Source organism: Myotis yumanensis, unplaced genomic scaffold (assembly GCF_028538775.1).
Source record: "Myotis yumanensis isolate MYYU_CA2020_CCGP unplaced genomic scaffold, mMyoYum1.0.hap1 SCAF_7, whole genome shotgun sequence".
In the NCBI taxonomy this organism is placed as follows: Eukaryota; Metazoa; Chordata; class Mammalia; order Chiroptera; family Vespertilionidae; genus Myotis; species Myotis yumanensis.
Genome location: NW_027223758.1, coordinates 1,831,478 through 1,846,288, shown reverse-complemented (window position 1 = coordinate 1,846,288; position 14,811 = coordinate 1,831,478). Strand labels below are relative to the sequence as shown.

General features: G+C 43.2%; 1 pseudogene; it reads right to left on the bottom strand.

Moving 5' to 3' along the window:
* Positions 1 to 13,531: 13,531 nt before the first annotated feature.
* LOC139014695 (5S ribosomal RNA) lies at positions 13,532 to 13,645 on the bottom strand (annotated as a pseudogene).
* Positions 13,646 to 14,811: the final 1,166 nt, after the last annotated feature.

Here is a 14,811-nt window from a genome sequence, read left to right as displayed (position 1 = left end):
TACTTTCATCAGTCAGGGTACCCCATTACGAGACTTAAAAAATTCATCACAATGCCGAAACCGGTTTGGCTCAGTGGATAGAGCGCCGGCCTGTGGACTGAAAGGTCCCAGGTTCGATTCCGGTCAAGGGCATGTACCTGGGTTGCGGGCACATCCCCAGTAGGAGATGTGCAGGAGGCAGCTGATTGATGTTTCTCTCTCATCGATGTTTCTAACTCTCTATCTCTCTCCCTTCCTCTCTGTAAAAAAATCAATAAAATATATTTTAAAAAAATTCATCACTGAGAACAAAAATTCATAATTGTGACTGGAAGATTATAAGAGAGGGTTTTGCGTGCCAGCAACAGTTACTGGCATGGCATGTTTTGCATGTGTGCCAGGGGTTGCCTACGCCTGCCCTAGAGCATTCAAGACTATAGAGCTCATATCACTATGTGAATGAGGTTAAAACTCGTATAATTCACAATGATAGACCCTGGAATTATATAGGAATGTACATGAAACATGAGAAATACAAGTAAATAGAGCCTTAATGTCGGCAGGGCACTGTTAAAACACTGAAAACTCAAGTTTAAACAGCTGTGAAATGACGAGTATATGGTTTACATGTATAATTCAGGTAAATGAGTTGGCGTTTTTTAAGAAACATGGTTAAAACCCTAGAGAATTCAAGTTTATAGAGCTCAGAAGACTATGTGAATGAGGTTAAAACTCATAGAATTCACAATGATAGACCCAATAATTGTATAGGAATGTGTATGAAACACGAGAAATACATGTACATAGAGCCTTAATGTCTGAAGAGCAGTGTTAAAACACTGAAAACTCAAGTTTAAACAGCTGTGAAATGATGAGTATATGGTTTACATTTATAATTCAGGTTCAATGTGTAGGCATTTTTTTAAGGAAAGTGGTTAAAACCTTTAAGAATTCAAGTCTATAGAGATCACTATGTACATGAGGTTAAAACTTAGATTAAAAATGATAGACCCTGGAATTGTATAGTAATGTATTTGAAATGATAGGAATACATGTAAATACAGCCTTAATGTCTGTATTTCATTATTCAAACTCTGAAAAGTCATGTTAAAACAGCTGTGAAATGATGGGAATACTGTTTACATTTATATTTCCGGTTCAATGAGTAGGCTTTTTTTAAGAAGAGTGGTTAAAACCGTTAAGAATTCAAGTCTATAGAGCTCAGAACACTATGTGAATGAGGTTAAAACTCAGAATTTAACATGATGGACCCTGGAATTGTATAGGAATGTATATGGAACACGACAAATGCATATAAATAGGTCCTTAATGTCTGCAAGTTAGTGATAAAACACTAATAACTGACATTTATACAGCTGTGAAAGGACAAGCATACCATTTACATTTATATTTCCAGTGCAATGAATTGGTGTTTTTTAAAGAAAGTGGTTTCAATCGTGAAGAATTCGTCTATAGAGCTCAGAACACTGTGTGAATGAGGTTAAAACTCTTTGAATTAAAAATGATAGACCATGTAATTTTATAGTAATGTATTTGAAACGATAGCAATATGCCAGAGTCCACTCATTGTCTTCACTAGCTGAGTTTAGACAGAACTAGTAACCTTTGAAGTCCTAGCAAAGGTCAGAACTGTGCACCACCCAGTTAATCTAGGAACCACCCAGTTAATTTAAGTAATAATAGTTGGAGCATCACCCCCACCTTAGTTCACTTAATTCCTTAGGTACTTATGTAGATCCTTGTTGATTATTGTTGATCAGATACTCTGCCTATTCCTGGAAATCATCTATTGATGAGCTAATCAGATACTTTGTCTATTCCTGGAAATTGTCTACTGATCTTTGTGTCATTGAAACCTCCTTACCTTAAGGGCTACTCCAGATCAATAAAAGATTGGAGCAGCCTGAGCATGGGAGGAAGTCCTTCGGGATTTGCCCGCCCAATATTGCAAAATTATCTTGTGTCTTTTTCTCTCATTTGTTGTGCAGCTCCTCTTTCAGATACCGAACCCTACTCCACGCAGAACGTGGAGGGAGCGTTACTCGACATCTGGCACCTGATGGGTAATCTGGAAGTGCAGGCTTCGCTGGAGCGGAAAAAAGGAAGTTTTCACTGAAAAGGTGTGGAAAACTCACTGAAAAAAGGTGAGGGGAATTTTACCGCACGCAATGCCCAGGATCAACTACAGAAGCCCGGGTCTGTAAGTAGGCTGGGAATGTTTTCTTAACCAGGCAAACAAATGGGGCAGGATTTGGCTTTAAAAAGTAGATTTGGCTCTAAAAGGTAAAAAAATTTATTATAGACTTTTCATTTGCATGTTTAAAGTTAAAATTTTAGAAGGTAATCTTTTACAGTTTTTTCATGTTATTATAGAATATAACCTTTGTTTTTCTTAAAAAAGGTACTCTTTTAGATCAGGCTGAAAAAAAAATAGTGCCATGGTCATCTTAATGTGTTTTCTTGTCCAAATTAAAATATTAATTTGTAGTTGGAATCTATCTGTAATAAAAAATGAAACCCCGCTGCCAAATCTCTCTCTGGTTTGGAGAGATTCAAAGGTGGCAGGAGAGGGCAGAGCTGTAAGCTCTCCTACAATGAGATTACTTAATGTTTTATTTAAAAATTACCGGAGAACATCTTATGACAACCAAACTTTGGCTAAGATTACCTTGGGTGCTAGCCATGACTTTAGAAAGCGAAATAGGAAAAAATTTAAAATGTCTTCTTCTATTAAGCATGACTTTGGGAACAAATACGCCATCTAAGTCATTTGCTAAAACTTCCCCCAAAGCAGGATGTAGGGGAAAGGAAAAGGGAGCACATGGCAATCCTATATGGACGCCTCCTCCCCAGTATTCTAATTTAAAATCTCCTTCTCATAATTAAAAAGTTTTACAAAATTTAAAAAATGCGTCTGGGATTTCTGTTCACATGTAAAGAGAAAACCTGGCTTGAAACTAATGCATGCACTGTCCGATTTTGGACATCTAGATAGAGTTTTAAGCTAAAAATCTCTTTACAAATGTACAAAATAAAACCCAAGACTGATTATTTCCTAAGGAAAATGGAGAATTTGACCCAGCATAGAAATGCTAGCTAGATTCTAGCAACAAGATTGTTTTTTTTCCATAATAAAGTGATTTTTGAAATGTTAATGAAGCCTGTTCCAAAGCTAACTTTAAGACCTCTAAAAGAAAAATCAGTAAAATTGTCTCTGTTACAAAAATTTGCTAAAGTAAATGCCTTAAAATAATTGGATTGGAATCTCAAGAATTATTAAAAATTTCTTAATTTCAAAAATCTAAGTAGCCCAGTAAAAAACCGGCCCTTTGTTAAAATCAAGGGATGGGCCAGGCCTATTTGCCAGCTTCAAACGTGGTTCTCCAAAGCCGCTGGGAACTTAGGACCTTGAAGCTTACTGAATTCAAACGATAAAACCTTATGTCTAGGTATTTTGAAATGAAATAATGCTGAAATATTGCTAAAGAACAGAATTAAATTTGTTGGTTGATTATGTCTTGCATTTTTGAAATTTATTCTTAAAAATGTTACTGATTGAGAAATGCTGAACATTTGACTTGCCAGCTAAAAGTTTAAGATTCGGATTGAATTGGGAAAAATTGTATAATTATGATAGCTAAATGCCTAAAAAAGTAAAAATTTATCTTTAAGAAAATTTTTGTTTTTTCTGAAATAATTAGAATTCAAAATATGTTGCTTATTGGTCTGATTAAAAAAAAGGATTAATTTTATGATCTCAACCGAAATTTTTAATATAAAAACTAGTTTAAATTTAATTGCAAAGAACAATGTAGACAGCTGCCACTTTGAGCTGCCTGACTTGGCAGCCGCCATGTCAGCCACATGGCTTGCCACTCCCCTGGGGGCCGCCATCTTGAAATAGCAAAGGCCCCTCCCTCTGATTTAGCCAAAAAGGAATGTCTTCTCACTGAGGCAGGATGGAATTTCAGGGGTGGAGCTTTAAGGTGGAATTTTTCTACAGAAAGTGTTTCTAATCTTTTAAATATAGAAAACCCGGCTTTCCTTAAACTAAGAACAATTAAAGGTTATATGTTCCCTCCCTAAACAAAAGTTAAATAGCTTATGTCAAAGTATTTAAAAGGGACTGATAGCAATAATCCAATTTCTATGACCCCAGCTAAAATTTTAAAACCAGTTTAAATTTAATTGATATCTCTTGATAATTATATGAAGTATATAATTTTTAAATTATATATATATGTATATATATACATATATATATATATATATATGTATATATATATACATATATATATATCTGATGGTCTTTCAAATTGGATTTCAAAACTATAACCAAGGAATAACTTTGGGAAATTTCACGGGCCCTGAAATATTTTCAAAAATTTATTCTCTCTTTTTAAAGGATTTTTAAATTTAGCCAAATTTAATATACTTGAAATCACATGGAAAGCTTTATCAAATAAAAATTAACAAATATATTTTAAGTTTTTGCCTCTGAGAAAGGGCAAAACAATTTATTTTGTTTAATATTTCTTAAAATACAGCAGTGGAATTTTAAGATGTAATTTGAAATAACAAAAGCTCCTTGCTGCTGCATTTTAAATTAGGCTGGAGGTGGGGCAGTGTTTGCCCCTTGTGAATCAGAAGTTTACTAAATAATAAATTTACTTGCTTCGCTTTACCTTTTTTTTAAAAAAAATACTTAAATTACTCATACTTCTGTGCAAAGAATTGAATTAAAAGCCTTAATTGGCTGCATTGCAAGATTTCCAACAGCCTATTAATATAATTTCTGATTCCTTTTATGCTTCGGGCCTAGTAAGTAGAATTGAAACTGCTCGGTTGAAATGACTTAGTGACCAAAGTTTATTCTTACTATTTAAGCAGGTTCAGCAGATTGTGCAGCAAAGAAAATACCCTTTTATATCACATCAGGGCTCACAGTGTATTACCTGGCCCATTAACTAAGGGAAATGCACATGCTGATCAATTGGTTGCTTTATTAAAAGAGGCTTCAGAGTCTCATCAGCTTTTAAAAATCCCAACTTGAAAAACAAAAAAAGGGGGATGATGGAGAAATCACCTTCGGGTAGGCTGCACCTAGCTTTAATTATTCTAAATTTTTTCACTTGTGATGCTAATGGAAAGACACCTATGGAGCTATATTGGTGTCAGAATAAAACGAACAGCCCAGAGACCACCTGGGGCATGGTAAAGTGAAGTATGGTAACAATTATTTCAGGTTAAAACTGTAAGTTTCATTATGGTCTTAGAAGGCACATTTTTCCTTTACCTGGGAAGGACAGCGCAGCTATCCCAAGGTTAGAGGGCTCCAGTTAATATGTCAACTCAGTGTTCTGGAGACCCAAAACTGTAATTTAGATAAAGTGCCTCAGTTTAGCCCAGGTCACTCAAGGGTTTGAGACCTAAAACTAATTTAGATAACATGTCTAAGTTTAACCTATATTACCCAAGGACTCTAGATAATGTGTTTATCCAGGACTGTAATTTAGATAGCATACTGTATCTGCTTCTGGAAATTGCTTTTTTTTTGAAAACTAGGTTCCTCATTCCAAACCTTGAGACAGCCAGTTTAAAAATTAAGTTGTCATGACCTAAAGCAAAGAATATTCTTACATGGTATTATTCTACAAAGTTTTATTAATAATTTTTGATGCTTTACAACAGTATATTGTGCATTTATCCCAAACAAACTTACAAATTAATTCTACATGAAGGGATTTATTCCCTCCTGGGAAGGTACTTAAGCATTCTGTATTGACCTCTCTTGACCTTTTTTTTTTTGCCAAGAGGATTCCAATTGTCTACAGCTGTTATCTGAGCTCTCCGTTCAAGCTGAGATCATGAAAAGCTGGTACCATGGATCTGTCTCTTGCCCAATGGCGTAAGCTGGGCCCTCTCTGGTGAAGAAACCTGGGTTCCCTATGATCAATGCTGGGGCCCTGCCAGCCGGTGAGGGGATCCAAAGGCAGTTGCTGGGCATGGAGGCCAGAGGGACATAGGCTACAAAGGAGACAGAACTGAACCTCACATCACCCTACTTGGCCCAGAGATGGCTGGTAGTCAAAGACGGGTAAGACCCCACAGGGTGGGGCAACCTAAGACAGGCACAGTTGGGGGCTAGTAGGAGAGAACTTGGGGTTCAACAGAGGTGGGGCACAGATCCTTACCCCCCCAGTGGTGCAGGGGCTTGAACACTCTCCCCTTCTGAGGAAGGTCTCCTGTCTCCATGGCTGCTTCTTGCTTCCCATGCCCAGCCCAGATCAGGAACCAAATAACAAAAGAGATTTGGTCCAGCTGAAATCAGAATCCAGATAAACGGAGGCTTGGCTAACAGACCCTATGTCTAAATCTAGCCTAACAACAGGAGTGCTCACAGCCTTCACAAGGATGTAGAGTGATCCTTTTCATTAATATTTACAGTGTAAATTAAGCCTAATTAAATAAAAAAGGGGGATAGTGAAAAAATATAGTGGAAAAAATGCCATGTAAGGAAATAGATCCTGTAACTAAATTACATTTAGAGAAGAAATTTTTTTCGTTTATAATGCTAATAGCGAGACACCCAGTAAAAACACACATGATGCCAGGGTAAGCCAGGGAAAGATCATTTTAAAGGAAAAAACCCAAGTAAGGTTTTTTCCTTTAACCTTTGGTCGAGAATATGTTTGTATACTTTCAGAGAACAGCTACAAGACCATGTGGATTCCTGTAACAACGGATCCCAGAAAGCCAGCCACAAAGACAGAAGAGACAGTTCAGAGACGGAGATGGTGAAGACGCCTGGCCATGCCAGCAGTCAGCAGCTGTGCGTCACTGCAGGGTGCCCAGGACCAGACCAGAAAGGACCAGACCTGCATTTTCCACCATCCAGAACCAACATTTCATTGCTGGCATGTAAACATGAACTATCGGACATTGAAACTTGGATTCAGAACTGTTGGACATTGAAATTGGGACTTGTTCTTATATTTCTAGTTTACAGATACTTGATTTTTTAAAGAAAAAATAAGGGGGAGATGCCGGAGTTCATTCATTGTTAGATCAGAATTTGTGTACAAAGCTGTGAAATGATGAGAATCCTATGTAATAATTGACAAACATGGTAATTGACCATTCCTTTGCTACGTATCCCATTGGCTAATCAGTGTGATATGAAAATTAACCGCCAACAACAACAGCTAATTTACCTACTGTAGGTAGATCCCGCCGCTGGCCCGACTTGGGCTGTCTTCAGCGTGATCCCCAGGTGCTATCCGCCCCACCTGGAGATCCTGGCCTGTCCTGTGTGGGGTGGGGTGGGTGGGGTGGGCGGCAGTGAGATCCCCAGACGCTCACTGCCCCAGCGCAGGATCTGGGCCTGTTGAGTGTGGGGTGGCATGGGCAGGGCGGATGGCAGCGAGATCCCCAGCCACCACATGCCACAGCCTAGGATCCAGGCCTGCCATGTGTGGGGTGGGGTGGGTGGGGTGGGTGCCGTGGGTGGCAGCACGATCCGAGGGGCTGCCTGACCCAGCGCAGGATCCGGGCCTGCCATCTGAGACCTGGGGAGATATGGCAGACACTGTGGGATTGGGCGTGCAATCTGCCACCATGGGAGTGGGCCTAAGTGGGCCTAAGTGGTTATCTCCCGAGGGGTCCCAGACTGTGAGAGGGGACAGGTTGGGCTGAGGGACTCCCCCTTCCCCCCGCAGCCAGTGCACAAATTATTGTGCACCAGGCTTCTAGTACTGTTTATATTTACAATTGAGGCTCATTCGGTTGGAGATTTTGCAAAAAAGTGATTTCAACCCTTAATTATTCACGTGTATACAGCTATGAAAACTGACTGAATGTGGTTAAAACTCTTAGAATACACAATGATAGTCCCAGGAAATGATTAGTAATGTCTATGAAATCCATGGAATACATGTAAATAGAGCCTTTATATCTCTAGGACAGTGTTAAAACACTGAATTTGTGTACAAAGCTCTGAAATGAAGAGTATATAATCTAATAAAAAAGAAAAATGCAAATTGACCGCACCTCCACTATGCCCCAAGGCATGCCCACCAGCCAATCAGAGCGACTATATGCAAATTAATCCAAACAAGATGGCGGCCGGCAGCCACGGAGCTGGAGCAAGCTGGAGGCTTGGTTGCCTTGGCGATGAAGGAAGCCAAGCTTCCCACCTGCCCTGGCTGGCTGTGGCCACTGCTCAAGGCAACAAAGTTTCAATTATAGAAGATAAATTAATCCCAGATACCTGCTTCCAGCCAGCCTCCACAGGGAGCTTGGGTGGATGGGGGCTGTGGCCAGATTGCAAACAACCATCTGCCCCTCACCCAGAATGGCCACACCCTCATGGGGTGGGAGTCCCCGCTTGGGGGCTTGGCCAGCCTGCAAAGAGCCATCAGCCACTCACCCAGACTAGCCAGGCACCCCAGCAGGACCTCCCACCCTGAAGGGGGTGTGGCCAGCCTGAAAATAGTCACCAGCCCTTCACCCAGGCTGTCCAGGCACCCCAGGGGGGACCCCCACCCTGAATTGGCTGTGGCCAGCCTGCAAACAGCCATCAGCCCCTCACCCAGGCTGGCCATGCACCCCAGCAGGACCCCCCACCCTGAAGGATGTGTGGCCAGCCTGAAAATAGTCACCAGCCCTTCACCCAGGCTGTCCAGGCACCCCAGGGGGGACCCCCACCCTGAATTGGCTGTGGCCAGCCTGCAAACAGCCATCAGCCCCTCACCCAGGCTAGCCAGGCACCCCAGCAGGACCCCCACCCTCATCCGGGACACCCTTCAGGGCAAACCAGTTGGCCCCCACCCATGCACCAGGCTTCTATCCTATATAATAAAAGGGTAATATGAAAATTAACCCTAACATCAGAACGACTGGGAATGATTGGTCACTATGACACACACTGACCACCAGGGAGCAGACACTCAATGCAGGAATTGCCCCCTGGTGGTCAGTGCACTCCCACAGGGGGGAGCTTTGCTCAGCCACAAGCCAGGCTGACGGCTGACAGTACAGTGGTGGTGGTGGGAGCCTCTACCACCTCCTCAGCAGCACTAAGGATGTCCAACTGCAGCTTAGGCCTGCAAGTGGACATCCCCTGAGGGCTGCCAGGCTTCCAGAGGGATGTCTGACTGCCAGCTTAGGCCAAATCCCTCAGGGAGCGGGCCTAAGCCAGCAGGTAGTCATCCCCTGAGGGGTCCCAGAATGCGAGAGGGCACAGGCCAGGCTGAAGGAAGCCCCTGAGAGCACAAATTTTTGTGCACCGGGCCTTTGGTACAGTTTATATTTCATTGTCAATGAGTTGGCGTTTTTGAAAAAAGTGGTTTAAACCCTTAGGAATTCATGATTATAAAGCTCAGAATTTTTGTACAAAGCTGTAAAATGAGAATACTGTTTACATTTTTAATTCAGGCTCAACGTGTTGGCATTTTTTGAATAAAGTGGTTTAAACCCTTAAGAATTCATGTGTATAGAGCTCAGAAAACTGTCTGAATGTGGTTAAAACATAGAATACACAATGATAGACTCGGGAAATATTTGGGAATGGCTATTAAACTCTGGAAATATATGTAAATAGAGCCTTAATATCTGTATGGCAGTGTTAAAACACAGAATTCGTGTAGAAAGCTGTGAAATGATGAGTATAATATTTATATTTATATTTCAGGCTGAATGAATTGGCGTTTTTTAAAGAAAGTGGTTTAAACCCTTAAGAATTCATGTTTATAGAGGCTAGAATTCATGTTCAAAGCTGTGAAATGAGGAGAATACTCTTTACATTTACAATTGAGGGTCAATGAGTTGGAGATTTTGGAATAAAGTGGTTTTAACCTTTATGAATTCATGTGTATACAGCTAAGAAAACAGACCGAATGTGGTTCAAACTCTTAGAATACACAATGATAGTCCTGGGAAATGATTAGGAATGTCTATGAAACACTTGGAATACAGGTAAATAGAGCCTAAATATTTGTAAGGCAGTGTTAAAACACTGAAAATTCGTGTAGAAAGCTATGAAATAAAGAGCACACTGTTTATATTTACAAATCCGGCTCAATTATTTGGTGTTTTTGGAAGAAAGTGGTTTAAACCTTTAAGAATCCATGATTACAGAGCTTAGTATTTGTGTACCAAGCTGTGAAATGATGAGAATATGGTTTAAATTTACAATTGAGGCTCAATGAGTTGGCGTTTTTGGAAAAATTTGTTGACCGTTAAGAATTCATGTGTATAGAGATCAGACCTTGTGTACGAAGCTGTGAAATGACGAGAATACTGTTTATATTTGCAATTGAGGCTCAATGAGTTGGTGTTTTGGAATAAAGTGGGTTTAATCCTTAATTATTCATGTGTATACAGTTAAGAAAACTGACTGAATGTCATTAAAACTCTTAGAATATACAAGGATAGTCTCAGGAAATGATGAGGAATGTATATGAAACACTTGGGATACATGTAAATAGAGCCTTAATATCTCTAGGACAGTGTTAAAACACTGAAAATTTGTTTGCAATGCTCTGAAATGAAGAGTATAATGTTTATATTTCAGCCTGAATGAGTTGGATTTTTTGAAAGAAAGTGGTTTAGACCCTTAGGAATTGATGATTACAGAGGCTAGAATTTCTGTACAAAGCTGTAAAATGACAAGAATACTGTGTACATTTACTATTGAAGCTCATTGAGTTGGTGTTTTTGGAATAAAGTGGTTTTAACCCTTAAGCATTCATGTGTATACAGCTAAGAAAACAGACTGAGTGTGGTTGAAACTCTTAGAATACACAATGATAATCCAGGGAAATGATTATGAATGTCTATGAAACAAGTGGAATACATGTAAATAGAGCTTTAATATCTGTAGGGTAGTGTTAAAACACTGAAAATTCGTGTAGAAAGCTGTGAAATGACAAGTATACTCTTTATATTTACAATTCCGGCTCAATTAGTTGGTGTTTTTTGGAAAGAAAGTGGTTTAAACCTTTGGAAATTCATGATTACAGAGCTTAGTATTTGTGTAAAAAATTGTGAAATGATGAGAATATGGTTTAAATTTACAATTGAGGCTCAATGAGTTTGCATTTTTGGATGAAAGTGGTTTAACCATTAGGAATTCATGGTTATAGAGCTCAGAATTTGTGTACAAATCTGTGAAATGAGAATACTGTTTACATTTTCAATTCAGTCTCAATGAGTTGGCATTTTTGAAAGAAAGTTGTTTAAACCCTTAAGAATTCATATTTATAGAGGCTAGCGTTTGTGTACAAAGCTGTGAAATGAGGAGAACACTGTTTACATTTACAATTGAGGCTCAATGAGTTGGTGTTTTTGGAATAAAGTGGTTTTAACCCTTAAGAATTCATGTGTATACAGCTAAGAAAACTGACTGAATATGGTTAAAACTCGTAGAATATGCAATGGTAGAGTGGGAAATGTTTGGGAATGTCTATGACACTGTACATACATCTAAATAGAACCTTAATATCTGTAGGGCAGTGTTAAAACACCTAGAATTCATGTAGAAAGCTGTGAATTGATGAGTATACTGTTTATATTTACAGTTCAGGCTCAATGAGTTGGCCTTTTTGTAAAAAGTGGTTTAAGCCCTTCAGAATTCATGTTTATAGAGGCTAGAATTTGTGTACAAAGCTATGAAATGATGCGCATACTAGTTATATTTACATTTGAAGCTCAATGAGTTTCATTTTATTCCTTCATGGCTGGAAGGCTATTCAGACAACCCTGTGTACCTCATCAGGGAAAATGACTTTATGATGGGTTTTCCTACTGTGATGAGATCCAGGCAGTGTTCCAATGGGGACACCAGGTGTTGCCTATCAGAGCTCCACCCAGGAGATCATGAGGAGGTCATGGAGACTCAGTTGGACTAGTACAACTTCTTCCAATCCTTGTCTGGGAGCTAGAGACCAGACTATGGGCAGTCAGAGTGGGCCCAGAGTTGAGGGTGGGTACAGAGGGCTCTGTTCCCACAGGATTAAGATGACCAAGGAGAGCCAGATTTCAGATTCCCACTAAAGTGTTCAGCTGTTCCACCTGCATTTATTTATTTATTTATTTATTTATCATTTATTTATCTATTTCTCATAGTCCTCGGCCAGGATATCTCTCCCTTGACTTTTAGGGAGACTGGAAAAAACCGGGAGAGGCAGCGAGAAACATGGATGTGAGGGAGACACCTGGATTGGTTGCCTCTGGCAGGTGCCCCGAGGGGGCAGGGATCCAGCCTGCAAGGGAGGTAAGTGCCTTTGACCCCAATTGAACCCGAGACCCTTCCATCCACAGGCCTACGCTCTGTCCACTGAGCCAAACCCGCTGGAGCCTCTTCCACTAGCGTCACAGACACATCCCTCCCACCCAGGAGTGTCCTCTGTCATGTGGGAGACCCCTTTCCTTGATTGGGGGTGGAGGTCATGGTGGCCGGGGGTGGGGGATCCCAGAGTAGACCCAGGGGTCCCCCCCACCCCCAACACCACCAAGGCGAGTAGGGGAGTGGCTGAGCCACTCTCCTGGGCCCAGGGTGGGTGTTTGGGGGTGGGGAGGTGGAGTGTTGCAGAGTGGCAGGAAGGGGGCGGGTGTCCTAGTGGACCTCAGGGCCCTGCCTTGGCCACGGGGCGGAGCTTGGGCCAGGAAAATATAAAAATAAAAAGCCTTGGCCCCCTCCCCCTTCCTGACCTGGTGCTGCGCCCCCCCACTCCGCACACCAGCCGCCCCAGCCCGGACCAGATCTCTTTTTGCTGAGCCATCGGCTGTCTCTGGCCCGCCCATCTCCTGAGCTTCCAAAAGATGCAGGAGGGCGCCTTCCGTTGGGGTGCGATTGCCTGAAATTTGGAAGGGGGTGTCCACTGCCACTGGGTAGGACAAAACACCCGAGGGATGGCAAAAAGTGAGGGGCGGCCTGGGCCTTTGGTGGGGGCCGCGGGGTTCCCTTAGCAGTTTGGGGAGCTACCTCCCTCTGCAGCACCCGGGGTTCGATGGGTTCCCCCTGTTGTGGGGCCCCTGTTGCCCTCGAAAAGCGCAGAGCGCTTGGGGCTTGCACCTGCTTGGGAGAATGGAAGAGACACGCCCCTCCAATGCAGGGCTGTTGTCTGTTAGGCGCGAGACACCATTTCCTAATTTTTTTTTTTAAAAAAAATATTTATTGGTTTCAGAGAGGAAAGGAGAGGAGAGAGAGATAGAAACGTCAATGATGAGAGAGAATCACTGATCGGCTGCCTCTTGCACGCCCCACTGGAGATCGAGCCCGCAACCCAGGCATGTGCCCCTGACCGGAATCGAACCTGGGACACTTCAGTCCTCAGGCAGGACGCTCCATCCACTGAGCCAAGCCGGCTAGGGCGCCGTTTCCTAATTTTTGAGGAGGACGAGGGTTGTGGAGGGGAGGCACACTAAGAGGAGGTGGGAGTTCATTCCGAGAGTAGACCCGTGGGGGATGGGAGGTTCCCCCCACACCGCCAAAGGGAGGATGGGGCGGGCTAAAAAAATCCCAATTAAAAGCCCACAGCACCCGGTATTCCCAGGCGGTCTCCCATCCAAGTACTAACCAGGCCCGACCCTGCTTAGCTTCCGAGATCAGACGAGATCTGTTCAGGGTGGTATGGCCGTAGACCCTGAAGCTGGCCTCCGAGAACCTCAAGAGCCCGCGGCGCCGGGCCTCCAGGCCCGCTGAGCCCTGGGCCCCCTGGCTGACCTGCTGCTCAGCTCCCCCCACCCTCCGCCCTGTCCGCCCGACCTCCCTCTAGCTGGGACTGGATCTGTCTCTGCTGAGCCACCAGCTGCCTCTCATCCACCTTCTGAGCTTCCAGGGCGGAGGAGCGGCTCCCGGTGGGGGTGCGATGTCCTGGGGAGCCCGGAAGGGGGCGCCCTCCCCAACTGGGCTCCGCTAGGGATTCCACTTCACATCCCCATGGCAGCATTTTGTTGGGGAGAATCCAATGGCTAAACGCTTAGTTGTGACCAAAAATGAGCATGTGCGAAGGCAGGGTCCAGGGAGTGGAGGTGGAGGCCGCCCACCGTGTAGGCCCACAGCCAGCCCCAGGTCTGATGCGCCGTGTCCTGCGAGACCATAGGAGGGGATATGGCCTGGGTGGTCACCCCTTCGTTTCCTCCGTTTCACCCTCTTACAGGTGGAGACCTAGCGAGGTGGCCCAGGGCAGTGTGACTCTACCAGTATCACAGTGCTGAAGCCCAGGCCTGTTGGGAGTGGCGGTCCAGGCCACATCCCACCCCGTCTAGTGATCTGGCCCTCTCTGAGTTTTTGCATCCGGCACATGTCACAGGTGGGGCAGGTTTTATGTCATATACACCGGTCCAGGTCTCTAGAAGATTGTTCCCTGCATCATCCCTCGTGTGTCGGCAGGGTCCCTGGGAAGGCCCAGGAGGACACAGTGGCTTTGCCAGGACACTAAGCCAATCAGACAACACAGGTCTAACTGGGCTCTCCTGAATGCTAGGCCCCTGGTGGCAAGAACGGGGAGCTGTGGGAGAAAGCTGAGTTGGGGAACGTGGACTATTTCTGGGGGTGTCAGTCAAAAGCCCAGAGGGGTTTCCGGGCAAGTGTGCTTAAAGGAAAACATACAGGTAATGGAACCTTGCAAACTTTATGTCACTTCCTCAGCGACAGGACAATACAGAAGCTAGAACTCTGGTCACCAGGCACCACATTCCTGAGACAGGCCCCTATCACCTCACTTGACTGGAGACCTGGGAGAGAGCAGGATGTTCTCCACTGGTCTCCAGATGTCCTTGGGCTGTGTCTTTGGAAAAGCTTACAAC